The 8,355-nt window shown below is 38.8% G+C and overlaps 1 pseudogene; it reads right to left on the bottom strand.

Annotated features, from left to right (window-relative positions):
* Positions 1-200: 200 nt before the first annotated feature.
* LOC123583732 lies at positions 201-8,052 on the bottom strand (annotated as a pseudogene).
* Positions 8,053-8,355: the final 303 nt, after the last annotated feature.

Here is an 8,355-nt window from a genome sequence, read left to right on the forward strand (position 1 = left end):
AAGGTCAGAAGTTCTACGTTTTCTCCCCCCGCCTTTTTTTTTTTTTTTTTTTTTTTTTTTTGCTGCTAAAAAGCTTTATTGTTTTCATTTGGTCCACAGCTTGGGCGAGGGCTTCAGGTGGTTAAAAAGCAGCCTAGTGGCTGCAAGGAGAGACTCAGGCACAAGCCCTGGCACCTGGGGGATGCCACAAGGACCCTCTCAAAAGCTGCTGGGCTCCAGAGACTTCTAGTCGTGCTTGAGGGTGAGCCTTTTGAAGAGATACTCGCCCAGCCCAGCGTGGGGTCCGGACAGCCTGCGGAGATTAGTCAGGTGGTCGCCCATCTACTTGATGAGTTTCGCTTCCTCATCTGGAAAGTGATTCTCCAGGAAGTCACAGAGATGGGGGTCTGCGCGGGCAGAACCCAGGGCATGCAGATCCAAAAGGGCCTGCTTCAGCTTCTTCTCCAGAAGCAGGGCGGCTTCCATGGCGTCCAGGGTTTTACCCCACTCATCTTGGGACAGTGTCTGCACTTCCCGAAGAGGGCGCGGCCGCCGAGCTGGTTTTGAGTCTTCAAGAGACGCTCAGGGCCCTCCCGCTTCTCCTCAGACATCTCGCTGGAGAAGTGGTCCAGGCCTTCCAGACCACGTGGTCACGGTCGAACTAGAAGCCCAGGGAGAGGTAGGTGTAGGAGGCCTGCAGATGCTTGTCGACCCGGAGGTTGACGGCGGCCTCCACCTCGGTGGAATAATTCTGACGAATCTGGGAACTGGGTTGATCAGTAACGAGGAGCTAAGTTCAAAATCGGGTGTTGGCTGGTTCCGGAGGCAGACGGTGGGCAAAAAGATGGCCCCGAAGGTTGCAAATGGAAACAAAGGTTGAAAGGTGGTCGGAGGCCGGTAGAAGGGGCGTCCCTGGGTCTGTTCCGTCCAAACACTGTTGAAGCAAGAGACAGATGCACAGGACGGCGGGCACACTCTCCTATGTTTTCTTCTAAAAGTTTGAATATTGTAATTTGACAGTTTGGCATTTTTAATTAAAAAATTTTTAAGTTTATTTGTTTTGAAAGAGGGGAGGAGGAGGAGCAGAGAGAGAGAGGGAGAGAGAACCCCAAGCATGCTTCACACTCTCAGCATGGGGCCGATGTGGGGCTCGGTGTTACCTTTTGTCTAATCTCTGAAAGGGTTTGAGAGAAATTATCATTATTTCTTCTTAAATATGTGGTACAATTTATCTTGAAAGTCACCTGGGCCTGGTTTATTTTTTATGGAATTTTAACTATAAATTCCATTTCTTTAGTATATATGAAAGTATTAGCATTTTACTTCTTTTTGTATCAGTTTCAGTAAATTGTATTTTTTGAAGAATTTGTGTACATTGTCAAATTTATTGCCATAAAGTTCACTGTGTTCTCTTAGTATCTGTAGAATGTGTAGTAACATCACATTTTGAAACTTCTAATACTGGTCTTTTGTGTTTTCTCTCTCTTTTATTGATTTTTTTAAAAGATTTTATTTTAAAATAATTTATACACCCAATGTGGGGTTCAAACTCACAACTGTGGGATCAAGGGTTGCATGCTCCACTAACTGAGCCAGCCAGGCGCCCCTCTTTTATTGCTTATGTTTGCTAGGAGATTATAGGTCTTATTATTCCATTAAAAAATGAATTTTTAGCTATGATAATTTCTCTATAGTATGTATACTTTCTATTTCATTGAATACTGTGCTCTGTTTACTGTTTCCTTTCCTTCTACTTTATTTAAGTTTAATTTGTGCTTTTTCAAGTTTTATAAAATGAAAGCTTATTGATTTTCATTTATTTTTATTTTTATTTTTCTTCAAATAAGCTCTACACCCAATGTGGGGCTTGAACTCACTACCCTGAGATCAAGAGTCACATGCTCTTTGGACTGAGCCAGCCAGCTGCCCCTAGAGTACTGATTTTCAGCCATTCCTCTTTTTTTTTTTTTTAATGTATTCATAAGAGGCCATAAATTTCCTTCTAAGCACTGCTTTAGCTACATCCCATAGCTTTTGGTGTGTTTTATTTGCATTATTCTTAAGTTCAAAAAAAATTTTTTTTTTTATTTAAGTAGGCTCCACACCTAGCATCGAGCCCAATGCAAAGTTTGAACTCACAATCCTGAGATCAAGACCTGAGCTGAGATCAAGAGTCTGAAGTTTGGGGCTCCTGGGTGGCTCAGTTGGTTAAACGTCCTGACTTTGGCTTAGGTGATGATCTCATGGTTTGTGAGTTTAAGCCCCATGTCAGGCTCTGTGCTGACAGCTCAGAGCCTGCAGCCTGCTTCTGATTCTGTGTGTGTCTCTCTCTCTGCTCCTCCCCTGCTTGCACTCTCTCTCTCTCTCTCTCTCTCTCTCTCTCTCTCTGTGTGTGTGTGTGTGTGTGTGTGTGTGTCTTTCTCAAAAATAAGTAAGCATTAAAAAAAAAAAAAAAAAAAGAGATGCTTAACTGACTGAACCACCCAGGCACCCCAGTTCAAAATATTTTCTAATTTCCTTTGTGATTTCTTCTTTGGCCACAGGTCATTTAGAAGTATGTTCCTTAATTTTAACACATTTTGGGATTTTCTCCTTATATTTCTGTGTCGATTTCTAATAGTTGGAAAATATACTCTGTATAATTTCAGTCCTTTGAAATTTGTTGAGTTTTGCTTTATAACCCAGCATATGGTCTATCTTGGTGTGCTCTTGAAAAGAATGTGTATTCTGCAATTATCCGGCACAGTGTTCTCTGAGTTTCAATTAGGTCAAGTTGATTAACAGTGTTGTTTAAATATATTTTCATTGACAATTTGGTCTTTTTGATTTTGGTTACTAGGAAATGTGTGTTAAAATCCCTAATTATGGGGACACCTGGGTGGCTCAGTTGATTGAGTGTCCCAAGTTCACCTCAGGTCAAGATCTCAGGTCAAGATCTCATGGTTCATGAGTTCGAGCCCCTGGGGCTTGAACATGGGATTCTCTGCTATCAGCACAGAGCCTGCTTTAGATCCTCTGTCTCCCTGTGTCTGTGCCCCTCCCACACTAGCACGTGTGTGCACACACACTCTCTCAAAAATGAACATTAAAAAAACCAATTATGATTGTGATTTCATCTATTTCTCTTTTTAGTTTACTTAATTTTTGTTTCATATATACATATTTTTTTATATTTATTTTAAAAGAGAAAGAGAGAGGGTGGGTGTGAGTGGGGGGTTGGGGCAGACAGAGAGGAGATAGAGAATCCCAAGCAGGCTGTCAGCACAAACACGATGCTCTATCTCATAAGCCATGAGATCATAACCTGAGCTAAAATCAAGAGTCAGATGCTCAGCCTACTGAGCCACTCAGGTGCCCCTCATGTATATTTTTAAATATTTTATATGTAAGGAATATCTATGCCCAATGTGGGGCTCGTACCTACAACCCTGAGATCAAGAGTCACATGCTCCATTGACTGAGCCAGCCAGGAGCCCTAATTTTTGGTTCATATATGCTAAAGCTATGTTATTATGTCCATACAGACTTAAGATTGTCAGGTTTTCCTATTGAACCAGTGCTTTGATTATTATGAAATGTTCTTTCTTATTTCTAGCAACACTTCTTGCCTGAAAGTACATTTTGTCTTATAAATATGTCATGCCAGCTTTCTTTTGATTAATGTTTTCATGCTATGTCTTTTTTTCACCCTTATACTTTCAAGTTATCTGTGTCTTTATGTTTAAGTGTATTTCTAATGAACAACATAGTCTTTTCTGAAAAACTGACATCCACTTACTGATAATGAGCTTATTGACATAATTGGGTTTAAGTCTACCATCTTCTATTTGTTTTATTGATTTCATTATCTTTACTCTTCCTTCCTGTTTTCTTTTATAGTAATTAAGTCTCTATTTTATTTTGTCTCCATTTAATTTTTGTCATTTAGTATCTTCTTAAAGAAATTACCAAATGGTATATATTTTTTCATTTTTTTTCTTAATGTTTTACCAAATGGTAAATTTAAAATATTGAGTCCTTGGGACTACCTAGGTGGCTCAGTCAGTTAAGTGTCCGACTTCGGCTCAGTAATGATCTCATAGCTCCTAAGTGTGAGCCCTGCATCAGGCTCTGTGCTGACAGTTCAGAGCCTGGAGCCTGCTTTAGATTCTTTGTCTCCCTCTCTCCCTGCCCCTCCCCTGATTGTGCTTTGTCTCTCAAAAATAAATAAACATTTTTTAAAAATTAAAAAAAAGTTTTAGAGTTAATTAACATAAATATAGCAAAATTCTTTTTTTTTTTTTAAATTTTTTTTTTCAACGTTTATTTTTATTTTTGGGACAGAGAGAGACAGAGCATGAATGGGAGAGGGGCAGAGAGAGAGGGAGACACAGAATCGGAAACAGGCTCCAGGCTCTGAGCCATCAGCCCAGAGCCTGACGCGGGGCTCGAACTCACGGACCGCGAGATCGTGACCTGGCTGAAGTCGGACGCTCAACCGACTGCGCCACCCAGGCGCCCCAAAATTCTTAAATCTATTCCTAGGCTATTAGATTCTATATATATTTATATTAAACATTTATTTTATATATTATTTATAACATCTTTTACTTTTATGTTTTAAAGATTTTTTTTTAGTGTTTATTTTTGAAAGAGAGTGTGAACAGGGGAGGGGGAGAGAGAGAGAGAGAGAGAGAGAGAGAGAGAGAGAGAGAATATCCCAATAGGCTTCTCGCTGTTAGCACAGAGCCCAACTCAGGGCTCAATCCCATGAACTGTGAGATCATGACCTGAGCTGAAATCAAGAGTCAGAGGCTTGGGGCACCTGGATGGCTCAGTTGGTTAAGCACCTGACTTTGGCTCAGGTCATGATCTCAAGGTTCATGAGTTTGAGCCCCGCATCGGGCTCTTTGCTGACAGCTCAGAGCTTGGAAGTCTGCTTTGGATTCTGTCTCCCACACTCTCGCTTGCTCTCTCTCTCTCTCTCTGCCGCTACCCCACTTGCACTCTCTCTCTCTCAAAAATAAATAAACATTAAAAAAAAAAAAGAGTCAGAGGCTTAACCAACTGAGCCACCCAGGTGTCCCTATATTTTTTATATTTAAAAACATTTGTTTTTTATTTAGATAATCTCTATGCCCAACGTGGGGCTTGAACTCACAACTGTCAGATGAAGAGTTGCATGCTCCACCGACTGAGCCAGCCAGGCACCCCTATGTTAAAAAAAACTTTTAGAATCTTCTATATGATTACTACTGGGAATCTAGAAAAGCTATTATCTTTTATCTGGCTTCTTTATTGACCTCTCCTATTTGTTGTAACTATTTTTATTATTCCCATGGATTTTCTAGCTTAACCTTAAATCATCTGCAAACAATGTTAAATGTTAAAATTCCTTTCAAATATGTCTTAGTTGGGGCGCCTGGGTGGCTCAGTCAGTTGAGCATTCAACTTTAGCTCAGGTCATGATCTCATGACTTGTGGGTTCCAGCCCCACATCAGGCCCTGTGCCCCAGTCTGGAGCCTGCCTCGGATTCTGTCTCCCTCTGTCTGCCCCTCCCTGTCCATGCTGTCTCTCTCTCTCTCTCAAAAACAAATAAACATTAAACAAATTAAAAAAAAAAGACAAGTATGTCTTATGTTGAACCATATGAAATTGTCAATATTTTGCCATTTTGTCCTATAGAAATGACACTTTCATGTGGTTTAACTTACTGTATCTTTTCTGCCCTATATTTATTACCTTAGCTTGAAACTCTGTAATAACACTGGATAAAATCAGCAATAGAGGACCTTTGTGTTCTTCCTAATATTAATGGGAGTGTCTTTTAACATTTAATTTTTTAAACAAAAATATGATGTTTAGGGCTGTGTTTTATTACATTAAGCAAGAGTTCTTTTTCCGGTTTCTATAACTCTTAGGAATGTCTGTTAAAATTCATGAAATATCTTTTTGCTCTCCATAAACATGTGCTTATGGATTTTTTCCTTTATTGATAGAAATTATATGTGTAGATTGCTTTTAAAAATTTTCTTTATAATAGTTTTTAAAATGTGCTACAAGATTTACTTTATATGCTTTTATTATCATAGAGACAGTGCATATTCATGTAGCAAAATTAGAAAATGTAGAAAAGCAAGTGTAGGAAAATAAAATTTTATTCCCACTATGTAGAGATTAGCAATGTTAAAATAAGTAGATTTCTCTGTGCTGACCATCTCAAATTCCATGTGAAATGTCTTAGGTCATGGTGTAATGGTTTTTTTTTTTTTATTAAAAAAATGTTTATTTTTGAGAGAGACAGAGACAGTGTGAGTGGGTGAGAGGTAGAGAGAGACAGAGACACAGAATCTGAAACAGGCTTCAGGCTCTGAGCTGTCAGCACAGAGCCTAACGTGGGGCTTGAACCCGGGGACAGCGAGATCATGACTTGAGCCAAAGTTGAACTCTTAACTGACTGAGCCACCCAGGCTCCCCTGATGTAATGGTTTTTGATACATAACTGGATTCATTTCATTAATAGTTTATTTATAATGTACTTATTCTCATTGGTGAAATTGTTCATGGTACTTTTTGTAAGTCATGGACATGTTTGAAAATCTGATGAAAACCTTTACCCTTTCTTCAGAACTATATATATGTGTGCATTTGTGTGACATATACACACAATTATCCATTCGGTTTCAAACACTGATGGACTTTCTTGAAGCTCCATCAGGAATATTCCAGGGTCTAGAGACTCCAGCTTAAGAACCATGGTCTGATTTTCTTTTTCCTTTGCCAGGTTCTGGTATAAGAATTGAGCTAAAATTGGAAGCTCTTATTTCTTTCTTTCTTTCTTTCTTTCTTTCTTTCTTTCTTTCTTTCTTTCTTTCTTTCTTTTTTTCTTTGCCTTTCTTTCCTTCCATTTCCTTGCAGATTTGAAAGAATTTGTGCCTTTAGGTCCTCTAAAGTAGGGGTACTAATTTCTTCATCTTACCCGTATAGAATCAAGTTTTATTAAATAGTTTATGGATGAAGAAAAAAGAGTTTTAAGTATATTTTCGTAAGGTCTTTAGTAACTTACAAAATGATCAAGATTGCATGAAAGGGTGGGGGAACCTGAGGAGTGTTAAATGGTCTACACTCCGTATCTTTCATTGAGGGCAGTTAAGAGTACTCCTGATGGTTGATAAACCAAATAATAGAGACATAGCATATTAGTTAGAGTCCTAGATAGTTCCATCAGAAGGACCCAAACCAGAAGTGGTCCAAAGTGACTAACTCCCAGGCCCAGAACTAATGGTTATGGGCTGGAAGGAAGAGAGCAGAGAGACTTATACTTGTCAAACTGTACACTCCCTAAATCTGCAGGTTGAATTTTTATTTCCGTGGCCATGTTTTTTAATTTATATATTAACAAAAAGTAGAATTCCATGTAAGAAAACCTATAGGATAAAATTTCAGAGGAAAATCCATGGAAATAATTATATAATTATTACACAAGAAAGACTGATAACAGGTGGCCAAGATTTCAACTCAAGAAGCCAGAAAAAGAACAACAAAATAAGTCCAAAGAAAACGGGCAGAACTAATACAGATGAGAGTAAAAACTAATAAGGGAGAAAAAAAAAAACAGAGAAGAATAGAAATGAATAATAAAATGTAAAGCAAGAGCTGGTTTTTCAAGACAGAGACATTTTAAAACATTAAGAGAGATATTTGTGGGGCACCTGGGTAGCTCATTCAGTTAAGCATCCGGCTCTTGATCTCAGCTCAAGTCTTAAAATCAGAGTTGTGATTTCAAGCCCTGTGTTGGGAATGAAGCCTACTTAAATAAAAAAAGGAAAGGAGGGAGAGAGAGAGAGAGATTTGTAACTTTGATCAAAGACAAGTTTCCTAGTTTCAACAGCAAAAGAAAAGTACATTTTCCCACCTTCTGAATATGTGAGTCTTCATACATGGTTAAGACTATGGTAAAACAAAAGCAGTCTTTAATGCTACTTCCTGTTCTCCTCTGGCATGTGCGGTTCTGTAGTCCATCGCAGGAGAAAGTGGTCCCTGGCCTGCTCCATCGCCCCACTAGCCACTTCTCCAGCCAGAACGTCAGGCATCTCCCATCACTGCTCCACTCTACCCCATTGCTTTCTTGCATCTTATGTGACAGTAGGATCCCTGTATTTTATTTTTCTGTAATAAACTGTTTTCCCAATCCTGTCCCAAAAGCTTTTAGTGTGTTCTCTTTATCCATGGTGTTGTAAAATTCCAGAGTGTGTCCAAGTATGAATCTTTTTTTCTTTTTTAAATTCACCCTATTGTGTACTTAATAAGCCCTTTTAGTCTGAAGTTTTACATCTTATACCAACTCTAGTGGATTACTATTTTTCTATTACTTTTATGATTTTTTTCCTCTGTTC

This window comes from Leopardus geoffroyi, chromosome B3 (assembly GCF_018350155.1).
Source record: "Leopardus geoffroyi isolate Oge1 chromosome B3, O.geoffroyi_Oge1_pat1.0, whole genome shotgun sequence".
NCBI lineage: Eukaryota > Metazoa > Chordata > Mammalia > Carnivora > Felidae > Leopardus > Leopardus geoffroyi.